We start from the raw sequence: 16,270 nt of genomic DNA on the forward strand, positions 1-16,270 counted from the left end.
TGTCATGGCCACTAACCCAACTGGGAGCTGCTATCTTTACAGAAGTCATTGCCTCTGTTGTCCCAGCTGCCCAGGCTGCCTGAATGCATCTGCCCCACTGAACTCCTTCAGGCGTACTGCCCAGGACCATCCTCATGAGCACACACTCTCTCCGCTTTCTGGGTAAGCCTAGCTGCTGCCAGGCTGAGGGGACCAGATGTGAAAGTTCTAGACAAGGGTTACTCGGCATTCATCCCTCCGACTGTGCCTTCCTGAACAAAATAAGCTGGAAAGCTTAAAAAACTGCGTGTCTCACACACCTGGGCTGCCTCTGATCTAGACATGGATTTAGCTAGATGTCCTAAGAGAAGAGCCGGAGCCACAAGGGAGGCAGACACTATCTTCCCACAACATCAGGATATGGTCTTACCGGCAAACAAGTTGGTGGACACATGGAGTTTTTGCTCAATCACTACCCTAGAGAGGAAAATGCCTTCACTTGCCACCTCCCCTTCTCTATGCTAAGGCTTAGTCATATGTCTTCTAGATATCTCTTCTGTCTGTTTTACATAGTCCTCTCAAAAGGCAACACAACCTGAGATCCATTATGCTGAGTCAAGTCCACAGAAGGACACCTGGCACCAGTAATCCTTGGGATCACTCCACATGTGCTGAATTTCCATGCTTTGCAGGACTGTTTGTGAGACACTTCAAAAGTTCTGAAAGTCCCCACATCAGCAAATTATTGCTATAAATGTAATCCAACAGGAAACTAAAAGGTAGCTATCAATCACATATCCCTGCAGATAAATCTCCACTAACATTTCAAAGTAGAAAGCCAGTTCTACAGAGTTTTACCCAGATGGAGCACACCAAGTTGTTTGGAATAAAGCAGAAGGCTTGACAAAGTAGAATTAGGCACCTGTCTGAGCCTATTGTACTGCAGCTCTAAAACCAAAATGGAAACAGCCTCCTGCCAGACATTGAACCTCATAGGCATAAGATGAGGTGGAAAGGTGGGAAAGTCATTCAGTATTGGAAATTTCACAATATTATTGCACAAGTCAAAGACTTTTCCTCTGTGTGTTGCATGTACATGCACTAAGAATGCATGCATGTACGTGTGCTTTGAACTGCCAGTGAATTTGGGGAAAATGACCTCTTGTGGAGCCTTAAGACTCTAAGCAAATGCTATCTGTCAATGTGATTTTTCCTTTTGGCTAACAGACTGCTACCATCTCAACAGACTGAGGTCTATAGGCTTTGACCTAAAAAAAATGTCAAAGATACCTCATTTGTTCAAGTGCAGTGAGTGAAATTTCATTAGCTCATAAGAGAAACTAGGGTTTGGGCATGGTATTGGTGTCCCTATGGTCTGATTGAGAGGGTCCAGCCATCCTAGATAAGTGCCCAGACTATCCCCAGTCACCCCCTTCAGAAGGAGCCCTCCAGCCCTCCCCAAGAGCATCTGGAGCTAACAGACTCTGGGCCATGCTGTTATGTGACCTGCCCAAAGTCCCACTGGCAGAATTGCTGTCTATCTTGAGCAGATGGGGCTGACAAGGCATGCCTCTGAGACTTCCAGTGAGAGCACATTGCTTACACGGATCTCCATGCTGCAGTTTCTAACCTTAAAGACTGGCTTGGAACTTTCCATTATTCCTAACATTTACCCTTTCCCCTCTGAGCCAAGTGGTAGAGTTAAATAGTGATAAAGCTTGTTTTATTAAACTTACGTCTGATGAGCTGGGTTCTCCAAGTAAATCCAATTCAGAAGTTTTCAAACTGAGAAACGCCTTTGCCTGTTGTCTAGAGATAGGAAGTGTTACCTGAGGCCTTTCACCAAATGAAGAATGGAAAGCCCTAGTAGACCTTCTACTATTTTCTCAATATTTCATTTTTGGTAACTATACTGTCTTCTATAGTCATTTCATTCTTTTGATTTTGTATAACTTCCTACAATTTAAAACCTTTATTTCGGTAGGTACCTGGTTATTCATACTCAGTATATTTGAACAATTTAATATAACAGAACATATAATAGAGATGGGAAAAAGCATATATTTGCTTGGAACAATACAACAAAAACAACAGCCAGTACAATTATCAGCGATCCACATTTCACAGCGATTGAGGTCTAAATCCAGTAACTTGAGGATGGGATGAAGAATTTGGGAAGATGTCAGCTTCCCTTCCATCTATCATGCTAACCCTATAAACATGGAAGCAGTATTTACCTTCATAACTGTGAGAGCCAGGCAAAGGTTTAACAGAATCTCCTGTAGTCATACTGAGTCCTACTTAAAACTGTTATTCAATAAATGTCCAAGGTACAACCCCAAAAACGGAGCACAACCTCCATTACTCTCCCAGTTGGGAGCTTGGAATCCCAATCTTAGGGCAGTTGCCAGCCCAACAGTGAACTACCAATGTCATTCTATGGCAACATGTCCAAAAAATAGGAAAAGAAGCAGCTTTTACTTCATCTCCATATTCTCTGCAAGGAAGGTGCTACTGCCAGAAGAGCTAAAGCAGCTGGAGAGCTAGGGATTGTTGGTAATGTGCACACCTGGGGTAGGAGGCAAAGGCAGGAAGGAGGAGGCGGTTGGTAGCTAGTTGCTCCAGGCTATCTGGAGGAAGAAATTTGCTGTCCTTGGAACAGTAGATATTTTTCCTTGGACTAAGCTTTACGGACCTTCTCCTTGGAGGGCTATAGATTGGAAATCAACTTTATGATGAAACAGGTGAGAAAAGAACAAGATAAAAATTGAACCTTCATAAGATTTTGAAAGCCTCTCAGGTTCCAATTTTACAGGAAATAAAAAATGAGCCTCAAATGTTGAAAGTTATGATGGGGGATATGGAGAAGGAAAGACAACCTGAAAGGAAAAACTGCATAATGAGTGAGTTTGTACTTCCCTGTCATGTGGACACTTTTGGGTAAGAGCCATGAAAATTCTTCTAAGTATAAGAGATTTTGTTGGCTTGTTGCTACATACCAAATAGTGGACACAGGATTTTTTTGTGGGGGGGGTGCAGTACTGGGGACTGAACTCAGGGCCACTTGACCACTGAACTACATCCCCAGCCCTATTTTGTATTTTATTTAGAGACAGGATCTCACTGAGTTGCTTCATGCCTCCCTTTTGCTGAGACTGGCTTTGAATTTGTGATCCCTCTGCCTCAGCCTCCAGGGTCGCTGGGATTACAGGCATGCAAGGCATGCACCACCTCGCCTAGAAGACACACTATTAAGAATTCCTCAGTCCCCACATTCTACACAACAAAGCATCCACCAATGGTTATACAGTCATGAATTTTGTTAATAAAAATCTTAGACATTACTATTTTTTTATGGTGCTGTGTAAACTAAGTCTAGCAACACAGAGATCATCTAAAAAGACAAAGAGGAGGGCACCCTGTAGGTACAAGGGGTGCACCCATGTGAAATACTGTCCCTTCCACACGATGTGCTTCAAGAGTAATAATAAAGATAGATTTTTTGCGTGTCCTCCCCATTCCTTCCCCATAGTCCTCCTAAAAAGATTCATAAATTTAAGATGCAAAAAGTTGAGGACCACTACACTAAACTACATTGTAACCGGCAGTCCTTATGTTGATTGCCAATGGCCAAGGCACAACATCTGGCCCTAGGAACGGATGAAGCTAGATGGCTAAAGCAGCATCACACCAGAGATTCCATCTTTGTTCTAAAAATGAGCTGAGCCTTCCATACATTCCTAAATATAATAAAAGGCCTGCAGCATCCTTTCCAAGGGTCCCGGATTCATTGACAAGAAACATCATGCAACACTTTTTTAAAAAAAGCATTTACCTTTCTGACAGCCATTCAATAAGTCACCACTTGTGTCAATCTTTGCCTGATTTGCCTCAGGAAGATCACCTGGCTGAGAGAGGATGGAGAGGGAATGTGTTCTTGTTCTTATGCATAAATCTGCAATAAGATTAGTAGGAAAAAAGAATCCCCCAAGGTTCCGAAATGTCAGAATATACATGTTTCCTACTAGTTTAATAAGTGTCAGAAAAATGTACATGGTCTCCTGATACAGTGCACTTGTAAGGGGAGTGTGGGGACAGGAAGAGAAGCAACCAGAAATATATAAAGGGAATTTATTAATCATACTACAATTATTTAAAAATATATATATTCTTGGAATAAAGGATCCCATCTCTTTTCAGAGAAGCCATTTGAAAAACAAATGAAACAGGGTTTAGCTTTATCACTATGTTGGCTCCATTTTCCCTACTTTTATCTCCATGTTCATCCAGAGTTTGCCAAATAGTTTTTTTTTTGTTTGTTTGTTAGTTTGTTTTTTGCCAAATTAAGATTTATTCCTTCAATAATGGAGGGCATCAGGAAATAGTTGGTGTCCTAAGACTTAAATGAACCTAAATAAAGAAAAATATAGTCTCCATATTACTAAAATGACTTGGCTTTTAGTTTTTGTGTTTAAAAAGAAATACTCTTTTTAAACTTTTAGTAGTTTATTAATACAAATCATTAGTCAGTGAAGAAAAGGCAAAAAGCAAAATGGAAACTTTCAGGACCAGAATAAGCTCTTCTTGTTTTCCATAAAATATCTGAGTAGGAGCAATTCTTAGAAATGATCACAAATGCAATAATTACTGGTTTAATTCTAAATAGATTTGCAGTCACTCCTTTTCATGTTATTTTTGGCATGCTGGCTGTAGCAGTGGCATGCTGTAATGTTGACATAACTGGTTTCTCTGAAAACAAGATTTGTAACAATTTGCTCCATTTTGTCCAAAGACAATCTGAGGCTTTCAAAGCGGAACTAAAAATACACAACCCCCCCCCCCCTTGCAGCTGCTTTTTGTTTAACACTGTCAAATTTTCTTAATTGAAATTTGAAATTCTATGATTGGTTCCTACCACCATCCCCACTGCCTTAAAGCTCAAGTGACACTCTGTCTCTCTTACATATATAGGAGTTATCAAAAAGCCAGGCGAAGTCCCCAATTGTTTTTAAAAGACCTCTTTTAAAAGCTTGTGCTTAATATTTATTATTCACCTGTTTTTTATCCAATCTGAATCCTATCAGACTTGATTCAGCTTTAAGGGTGAACAGAACATATAATTAAGCCTCCATTGTAATTATTGATGAAATAAGAGGCACTTCCTGAGGGTCCCTCCTAAATCCTCAAGTCACACCTCTCAAAGCCAAGATCTCCCAATTTTTTTTTAGGGTCCAAATTTTTTATCTCAACTCAAACCTCTCTAATTCCAGAGTCATTTATTCATCTTCCCTCACAATACCAAGGTATTTAATAGAGATCTTAAGCTCATTTTCACTTAATGAGCTTAGGTTTAAAGCTCAAACCAACTTCCAAACATTTTTCTGAAATCTACGTGTCCTGCCACTTCTCCCACCTTAGTTGCTGCAGTTTCATCCTTCCAGTTGTCCAGGCCCAAACTCAAGATACTACACACTGGTCTGAGCTCTCATTTCTCGTATGAATTTGTGCAGTAGTGGCCCTGCTTCTGCTTTTGTCAACCCCACACCCTCAACATAGCAGTCAAGACAATTTTTTTAAAATGTGAGTCAGCTCATGCTATTCTTTTGCTGAAAACTGACATAGTTCTTCACCTCAGAATAAAAGTCAAAGTCATCAACACAGTCCCATTATCTTAAAAAAGCATCCTATACTTGCCCTTGATAATTCTCCACAGGTCTCTTGTTTTTCTGTGCGTCTCCAAGGAAAAGGCACTGCCCAGCTTTGTTCCAGACCATCTTTTCAAAAATGTTTGGATAATGAACAACTTTGGAGGATTAGAGAGGTGTTTCCCACTAGAGCATAAGTTAGGTTTGTTTACCACTCAAAGTGTCACAAAGATAATGTCTCCTCTCAGAGAAGAGCAGAAAGCCTGCTAAGAGTCCTTTACAAAAGATTTGGGTTCCTTGAGCTTGGGATTCTATAGCATAACACAAACCTTTAGGGTGCTTCTTTAGCTCCTTTCCTCTGTCAAGTCTTTGCTCTAATTTCACCTTCTCAATGAGGCAGACTCCAACCATCCTACTTAAAATTGCCATGGACACTCTTCCCTATCTCAACATTCCCAGTTCTCTTGTTTCAGTGCTACATTTTCTTTTATTTTTCCCATGGCACACATTGCCATTCATAGATACAGAGTGTCAGTGAAGGTTTTCTTAAAGGGTCAGACAATAAATATTTTAAGTTTGCAGGCCTTGAGGTCATTATTTAACTCTGCTATTGTGGTGGGAAAGCTGCCATAGATAACCTGTAAATGAATGAGCATTACTAGGTTCTAGTAAATATTTATTAAGACTGGGCAGCCTGCCTGAGATCTTAGATCGCCAATGCCTGCATTTGTATAATTTACTTTTCATATTTATTGTTCAATGTCTTCTCATCCTACTAGAAGGTCCAAAAAGGCAGCAATATTTGTTTTTTCAAAACTATTTCAATGTGCCTGCAACAGTGTCTGATAAGAAACACAAGGAACTTAATAAAGATATGCTAAATAAATGTACCAATGGCAAATATATATTCACGATCAATTTTCAAATAAACTAGAATTATATTCAAAATCATATATGATATTTTGAGGTTTATAATGATCCTTAACTGTCTAACTCACCAGTTCACACCAGTGAACTTTCACCAGCAATGTTTATCCCCAGTGACGCTGTTTCCTTGGTCACAATTGTTTGAGGGAAGGGTCAGCACCTCTCCTCAGCTAGACCAATAAAAAACTCCCCTTCAAAGACACAGAACCTAGACTGAGAAAGATGGTTGTGGAGCCCTAACATGTGAACCTGGAACCATGCACCAATCTGGTAGATTGTATTTACCTGTCCTGCTGAAGTTGGGTATAATCACAAGACTTTCTTAGACCAATGAAGTTAAGTCAGAGTGCTCTCAACAAATGGTGAAATATCCACATGCAAAAGAATGAACTGAACCCCTACTTCACACCACATACAAAAAATAACTCAAAATAGTTCAAAGACTTAAATGTAATATCTAAAACTATAAATTCTTAGAAAATTAGGCAATCGTTTCTTAGTTATGACACAAGCAACCAAAACAAAAATTTGACCTCACATGATCAAGAGAATAAAAAAAAACATGAAATAGGACAGAATATCTGCAAATCACATATTTGATAGCGATATAGAACATGTAAAGTATATTCTAGAATATATAAAGATCTCCTATAAGTCAATATTAAAGAGATATAAATTTTAAAATGATTAAAAGATTTTGAATATATCATTCTCTCCAAAGAAAATGCATAAATAACCAATAGGAATGTGAAAAGATGCTCAATATCATTAGTCATTAGAGAAATACTAAGCAAAAGTCACAATGAGATACAACTTCACACCCACTAGGATGACTATAATAAAAAGCTGGGAATTAACAGATATGGGGAGGATATAGAGAAAGTGGCATGTATTTTGCTGGTGGGAATGTAATAAGGTACAGCTACTTTGTAAAACAGTTTGGCAGTTCCTCAGAAACAAATATAGAGTACCATATGACTTACAAATTCCATTTCTAGGTATATATCCAAGAAAAAGGAAACCAATGTTCACACGAAAACCTACACAAGAATGTTCATTGCAGCATTGTTCATAATAGTAAAAGTAGAAATATCCCATATGTCCTTTAACTATTGAATACAAAAAATGTGGTATATCCATACAATGGATTAAAAAAAAATGAAGTACTATTACATGCTACAACTTGGATAAAACTCAAAAAAGTATGCCATGTGAAAGAAGCCAGATACAAAAGGCAATATAATGTATGATTCCATTTATACAAAATGTCCAGCATAGGTAGATCCATGCCAATGGAAATTGAGTGATTATCAGGGGATGGGAGGAGGAGGAATCAGAATTGACTGCTAATGGGTAGAAGGCTTCTTTTTAGAACAATAAAAATGTTCTAGGATTGATAATGGTGATGGATGTACAACATAGTGAGTATATAAAAAGTCATTGAATTGTAAACTTTAAAATATGAATTTTATGTTATGTGAATTATAATTCAATTTTTAAAAATATGTCAGAACTGGAGGGACTATATAGAGGGAAAAGAGGGGCGGGAGGTGTGGAGGGGAAAGGGAAAAAATAACAGAATGAATCAAACACCATTACCCTATGTAAATGTATGATTACATAAAGGGTATGCCCCTACTTCATGTACAGAGAAACAGTTGTACCCCATTTGTTTACAATAAAAAAAGTGTCAGAACTCCAACGTGATATGACTTTACATAAAACAAACTTGTTAAAATAATGACATCATCAAGTGTTGATGAGGATGTCGAGATACAGGAATTCCCATACACTGCTAGCAAGAATGTAACATTTCACAGCCCCAATTAGGGACAGGCAGTTTAAACCTATGCCCATAGGTGGAATTCCTGGGTATCTACTCAAGAAAAAGGAAAACTATGTCAAAACAAAGAATTTTGGGGGAGGGAGGCAGAGCACTGGGAATTAAACCCAGGAATACTTTACCACTGAGTCACATGCCCAGCCCTTTTTAATTTCGAGACAGAGTCTCACTAAGTTGCACAGCACAGGTCCTTACTAAGTTACTGACACTGGCCTTGAACTTGTGATCCTCTTGTCTCAGCCTCCTGAGTTGCTGGAATTACAGGTGTGTGCCACCATGCCCAGCTAAAACAAAGACTTTTAAGTGAATGTCTGTAGTGGTGTTATTCATGAAAACCAAAAGTCTAGAAGTGACCCAAATGCTCAACAGCTGGTGAATGGATAACTTCATATACTTATACAGTGGAAGACAATCTAAAAATAAAAATGAACTATAAAAATGTCCATTTTGGGTGACTATCAAAAACATTATGCTTAGTGAAAGCCAGAAATAAAAGACTATATATTATGTGATTCCATTTATATGAACCTTGTATTAAAGGCAAAACCATAGAAATGAACAGGTCAGTGTTTGCCTGGGGACAGGGGATGGGACTGGGATTGACAGTAAAAAGACAATAGGGAACTCTGGAGGTGATGGAAAGCCCTAAATCTGCACTGTGGTGTTGGCTGCATAAAAGCATATATTTAATAAATGTAGACTTGTGTACTTAAATTATAACAATAGGGTTTTTATTTTTTTGAAAGCCAGTATGCAATTTGCCAAACTCCCTCCCCTTTGCCATGGCAATGGGTATTCCAGATGGTGGAGTTTCCAATGGCTTTCACAATGCAGAACAGGATTCTCTACAGATGGAAAATGGACATGTAATGTGAACAAGAAATAAACTATCATTTTCAGTCACTAAGACTTGAGAGTTGTTAGCTACCACAGCATATCCCAGTGCATTCTGATTAATACAGAAATCTATTCCAGAGATGATACTGACTCAAATCGCTAGTAAGTTGAGACATTTCTATCAATGGGAATGACAGCAATGCCTAAAACACTCTGAGGTATGGTTATTTGGCATATGGCACAGAATCAAACAAAAAGCAGACTACTATTTTTTAGAGAATGATACTGCTGAAGACAACATACGTTGACTGTGACTTGAGACTTTTGAGATTTAAAATGGTTCTTCAACTTCACTGTGAGGCAGGAAAGAGCTGAGAAAGTTGCTCAGTTCCCGAGGAGGGGGCAAGTCCCTGACTACCATTTCATATGTGGCCAAATAAATTATTTTTAAAAATTAAAAATCTCCCAGAAGTTGAAACCAGATACCACAGAAAACAATGGATAGAGACAATGTTCCTAGGAAATGGGATCAAAGTCTAATCAAGGCACATTTCCTTTTCTGAAAGTAGGGAGGCTCAAAATATGCAATTTTAGAATTGTCACAGTCCAGTATTTGCAATTTCCCATGCTTCACCTTCTGCCTTCTGGGAATATTTATTGTGGTTGTCCTCTCTCTTTAGCCAATATGGAAATCTTATGTAGAGGGCAAACAGCTTTATAGTTCGTGACGTTCACATCAATTTGAAGCCATATTTGGATTTGAAATAAGATTGCAAGACATGTCTCCATCAGAAGGGATTTGGGGGTTGTCTTCCTTGGAGCAGTCAGCACTTAGTGGCAGGGCAAGTGAACCAGATATTCGGTGTCTAGAAAGGCAGCCAGTAGTGCTGTTCATCATCTATTTCTGGTGCTTCTCCTTCCAGGCACGTGTACAGGTCATACTTTCCTGCCTGGCTGAGGTTACCTAAAGCTGAGACTTGCTTGGACAGGAAATGCATGTTTTTAAGATTTGAGTCATATAGCACCACATTCCCCTCCTCTCCTCTGATGCTAGATGGTGGACACACTGGCAGTCCGGGGGCCTGAATGAGAACAATGTGGAGTTGATCTCTCACTAGCCTGAAATAGTGATGGAACATGATTAAAAAAAAAAAAAAAAAAATTAAGGCCTTTGTTACTACGAACCATTAGCAGAAGTTCTTCTGCCAAGAAAGGAGATGTACAGAGAGACAGGAGAATTTCTTCCCAGGTCTCAAAACCTTTTCCATTCTGGATATACAGACTTCCTAAGGATCTCCCACATTCTTGTCCCTGGATATGCCTTGCAAGTTTTGTTTTTAAGCTAACCGCTGTTCATTTCTTCCCTTTCAAACGAAAGAGTTGTAACTAATATTATCTGCAAATCTAACAAGCTCTTCATACAAAAGAATAAAGGATGACAAGTGGGAAAGGAAGGGACACGTGGAGAACAAATGGATCCAGCCTAAATGTGGATATGACAGAGACAGGAGAACTGTTCATGTCCACTTCTAGCCGGGCAGGATAGTATGTCCCCTATATGTGTCTGGAGGAAACACCAGAAATAGATGATGAACAGCACTAATGACTGCCTTTCTAGACACTGAATATCTGGTTCACTCCTGCACACAAAGTCCTGAGCCCACAGGTAGACTGCATTTCTCTGTCTCTTTTGTCATTAGGTAAAGCAGCGTGGCTGAGATCTAGCCAAGGGTTTGTGGGGTGGACAAGAGTATTTTATGTTAGATTAGTCCCCTGCCATCTTCACATGCCTCTTCTGATCCTCTTCAGAGATGAATGAGGTAGTAGAATTGTTCCCATTTTACAGAGGTAGGCAAAGTTCAGAGAGGTTAAGTGGCTCAGGATGGAGATCACAGGTCTCCTGTAGCCAAGTCCAGGCTTAAAGACAGACTTCCTGATTCCTAGGACTAGAACTCTCATCCACTGTGCTATAGAGAATGCTGAAGACTCCCTCAACTGGACAAGTTAGCTGTTAATTTAAATCTCTGGGCTATTAAATAGATTATAAAAAGATAAAAGAGAAGGTAGTCCCCCCTCAAGACAACTGTACCATCCAATTTATCTCTTCATGCCTAGGGCTCAGCTAAGAATACAGGACAAGGAAGAGCCTTCACAACTGTCAAGTCTAAGGGTATGGGGAGGAGAGTCTTATCAGGAAACAAAAATGTAAGTCTATATCACATGAAAATTAAAGACCAGTGAAACATATGCTGTGCTGCTTTTATATATACACAAATTAAATTACACTGCAAATGCATCAAGTGTCATTTATTTAAGGAACAATTCAATTGCATCTTGTAGGTAAACTAATTACAGCAATATGAAAATACAGAATTCTGAAAAACAAAACCTGGCAACTTAAATATGTATTTAATAATGCAGAATATTCTCTAATACCAAGGAATTAAAAATAAAACAGGTTGACTTGCAAGTTGGGATGATTTATTTGCACTTAAAAATGCAATTTCTAAGATGACATCTGTTTTCAAAAATGTCTGAATGGTAAAAATTAGCCTACAGGAAGTGCTATCTTCATGTTGAAAATTTAGATCTCATGTCAGCATTAAACTTACAAACTAGATAAAACATTAACACAAAATTGACAAGAGAATACTCATTGGGAACACAGCTTTTATATTAAAATTATCAGAAGTTCACAGTTTCTTCTTGACTTATTGATAAAATGCTTTTATAGCTTTAATCTATTTTACTTTCTGGTATCAGAACCAATGCCTAGTTGACTGGCAGAAGGATATTATTAACACATTCATCTTACACAGACTCTTACACCTTCAATTTCTAAAAACATTCTGTGTCATAAAACTGTGAATGTTGAGAATGGGAAAGGCAGGAGATTAAGGTCAAATGTGGTGAGCAAAGAGGTAAGATACAGAAAATTTTTTACTAATAGAAAATTGAACTATAAAGTTCATATACATAGCTCTGATTATTCAACAGGAAACTCCATACTGGTTTACAAAATGCTATGGCTTCCAACTTTTTTTTTTTTTTTTTTTTAATTCAAACAAAAGAAAAAAAAGGGTATCAAAGAATTTCAAAATCCTCCTACATGTACAAGTTAAAATTAGGGACTCCTAGGTGACCAGATTACAAGACAGGTTTATTTTCTGTGTTTTGAGGGAAAGCAAAATTTCCCAAATGAAACATGTATAAAATAAATCTGCTTTGGAAAATAAATTTCAGTAAGAAAATAATACTTCTCACTTATTAAATATATATATTTGCTTTTAAATATAATTTAGCAACTTGCATCAAAAAAATTTAAGTGTTCTATGAACATTTGCAAATAAATATTTTAAAACACCAATATATACATGAGTCAATACTCTTTCAGGTGTTTAGATACTAACAATCAGCAAGGGGAAAAATGATAATAAATAAACTACTTATAGAATTTCTATGACACAATATAAGAATGCTACATATTGTTGAGAATTAAGCAGTTTTCCTGGACAGCACATAGTCAAACACATGTGCCCTCCCTCTGTAAATTTCACTTAAACAGAACCCAACAGAGCTACTTTCTTAAGCCATTAAATCAAACAGCCTAAGATGCAAAAATGTGTACCATAATCTCTCTTTTCATTTAAATTTTTTCTTACACAGAAAGCAACTGTCTACTATGAAGAATAAATTGCTTCAGGAAAAAAGTAAATTAACGGAAATTATTTAAACTCATTTATTATCTCCAAAATTGCTTCCTGCACATTTGGCTCCATTAAAGAATGGATTAAAATATCTGCATAATTTCCAAAGCAGAGAGCAGTGTACCTTCAAGTTGAGTATACCTTAAAATTTCAAAAAAATGTAATTCCTTTAAAAATGAAATAAGTTATATTCTTTAATGTGCTCATTAATTTAATTTCTCTTGCTATCAGTTCTGATACACTAACGTCTTTATTTTCCCCCAAAATGATACCCAACAGCCTACCATAATTAAAACCAATATGCTAGAAAATGTTAAATAGCAATAAAACAAATGCTCCCAATGGGATATGCCAGCATCCCTTACATTCATCATTTAAATTATACATTTCTAAGAACTACTGGATTAGCAACACAAGGTATACTGTATGTTCAGCAAGTTTTACTTACTAAAGTTTGGTATGCACACACCTTGACTTTTCCTATTAAATATCCAATTGGCAGGCATTGTAGACATTCTTTATTAAACATAGTGAGGCAGCTGCTTTGATTTTTTTCCATGCAAAGTCCTATTACAGTATTTATGTTAGCACATGTCATGGGTACACTGAAGACAGGAGGGAATGGGGCTCGGACTTCCTGGAAGCTAGATCCACATAGCCTTCTGAATGGCTTAGGCCAAGAACCTGCTCAACTATTTCAATACACAGAATTGTTCTTACATTTTCCATAGTAAAGAAGTTTTATAAACAAACAGACAGACTGGAATGGATTTCAACAGTCCCCTCTTAAGAAGGGGATCTGTCAAGATCAGATAGAACTGCTCAACACAAATGGTATGATAAATTCTGATGTCTTTTCATTACATTTCAAGCTCAACATTCTAAAGTAACTAAATCCAACAGTAAATGCACAAAAGACAAAACTACCAACAAGGGAAGCAATAACAGGGTTATAGAACAAACTCTAATACTTAAAGAAAAAAAATGGAAATAATTAGAAAGAACAATTTAGAGAAAATCCTGAACTCCTGAAAAAAAAAAAGTATAAAACATTGTCTATATACTAGTAAGTTGTTCTGTATATATTTGTCTATCAATCAATAGACACATATAATCAAGAAATATCTAGAGACTAAAAATATGTCATGCATATTGCTTAAGTATCACACACATTCAAAAATAATAGGCAGCAAAAGGCATAAAATATTTAACTTTAAATATCAATCTGCCAAATTATTCTAAATAATTAACTTGGGTCTAAAAACTTTAAAAGAGTAATATTGGGCTAGTTAAGAGAGTCAATGTTGACATACCGATGAAGGGATTAAATTTTTCAAAATAATGATATCTGATGAGTTATTATTATTTTACTCATGAAATCTAACATTTCAAAGCTGAATGTCACTCTTCTATAATTCTAACAGCTGTACTTTGTGGAAAATCAAGGAATGTCTATAAAATCAGATTAAAACTGTAATCTTAAAAATAAGAACTTTTAATTTGGTATACAAGCTCAGCAGGGGATGAGACTAATGTTCAAACCTGCCAATGACCTGGAACATCTGCGAAGGAACACAAAGAAATGAAGGTTTAAGAGCACTTAAACAGAAGAAGTAAACCTCACAGACATATTTGCAACACAATTCCTGATGCAACTGTGGTGACTGGGTGGTCACAGTAGCAGCAAGTAAAAGCCAGAGTGCCAGGAAGCAGGATCCTGGGATCCTTTAGAAACAACTGCAGTATGTATAAAGGAAGCCCCTGTGACACTCCGCATCAGCCCATGTGCCCTGGACATTTCAACAGCTCAATAGCCACAAGGTGGCAAGTGGAGATTGTACTGAACAGAACAGGATGGAAGGAGAATCACACGGTTGAGAGACTGGAAAGGATAAGATAATGTTCCCAGATCCATTCCAGGCCCAATGAAAAGCCAAACCTTAGGGTCTCAAAAATGACTGATGGAGTCTTCATTAATTTGTTTTAACTAAATATATTTGAATTTAAGATTCATGAATACAGATAGTCCCACTAAGAAAAAACAAATGGGAAAAAATTAATCATTTACAAAAAAATTTCTAGTTGGTCACAAAGACCACTTTTTAATTATTGCTTTTATCATTCGAGGAGGGAAATATGTCTATTCACAAAGATCAATAGCTTCAAAGATCAATAGTTTCAATAACTTTACTTCGTAGAGACAGAAGTGGAATCATAATGAGTATCAATAGCAGATACTGTTAGTGCCTATCATAATGTAAGAACCTTTCAAAGATGAAACAGTCACTTTTATTTGAAGGGGCATTTTCTTCTTTACACCCAACCCCCTTCTTATTTGAAACCCTGATCAAAGACTCATAGACTGACCTCAAATTCAACTAGCCAAGCATTGAGGCCAGGTAGGAATGATAGTCACATAGCACTACTAAATTCACCCCAATGCCAAAGAGCTAGTTACTGTTTTAGACTGTTGGAACATTCTAATGATTAAAAATCTTTCTTGACACTGATTAATCTAGAATTCACCTTCCTACAGCTTCTATCCACTTTCTCATCTCTGCCCTCTGAAGGAAGAATCAATGAACTTCTTTCTTCTATAAAATTTGAGAACTACTTAGATCTGTAGGTATAGAAAACATTACAATACATGTCAAAAGCCAACACAGTCTATCATTAAATGTCAAATGGAAATAGTGCCTTTTCACCGATCCTATGAAACACATCTTTACTTAAATTTACAATGCATCCCACTCTAGTCAGAATAGCCATTATCAAGAATACAAGCAACGATGGGTGTTGGTGAGAATGTGAGGACACAGATACACTCATACATTGCTAGTGGGACTGCAAATTGATGCAACCATATAGAAAGCAGCATGGAGATTCCTCAGAAAACTTGGAACGGAACCACCACCATTTGACCCAGTTATCCCACTCCTCGGTTTATACCCAAAGGACTTAAAATCAGCATGCTATAGTGACACAGCCACATCAATGTTTACAGCAGCTCACAATAGCTAAACTATGGAACCAACCTAGGTGTTCTTCAACAAATGAATGGATAAAGAAAATGTGGTAAATATACACAATGGAATATTACTCAGCCTTAAAGAAGAATGAAATGATGGCTTTGCTGGTAAATGGATAGAGCTGGAGAATATCATGCTAATCAAAATAAGTCAATCCCAAAAAACCAAAGGCCAAATGTTTTCTCTGATATGCAGATGCTAATTCACAATGTGGGGGGGAGCACCTACAGAAGAAAAGAGGAAGAACAGAGTTACTTTGGATTAGGATGAGGGGAGTGAAGGGAGGGGAGAGAGTATGGAGGT

General features: G+C 37.5%; 1 long non-coding RNA gene across 1 annotated transcript in view; it reads right to left on the reverse strand.

Annotated features, from left to right (window-relative positions):
• Positions 1-1,783, reverse strand: part of LOC306645218 — a 36,388-nt gene extending 34,605 nt beyond the window's left edge. Inside the window, exon 1 of the long non-coding RNA XR_013759569.1 lies at positions 1,716-1,783. This is a non-coding gene — a long non-coding RNA (uncharacterized lncRNA). The remainder of the gene's footprint in view (positions 1-1,715) is intronic.
• Positions 1,784-16,270: the final 14,487 nt, after the last annotated feature.

This window comes from Sciurus vulgaris, assembly GCF_902686455.1.
Source record: "Sciurus vulgaris genome assembly, chromosome: 15".
Lineage (NCBI taxonomy): Eukaryota > Metazoa > Chordata > Mammalia > Rodentia > Sciuridae > Sciurus > Sciurus vulgaris.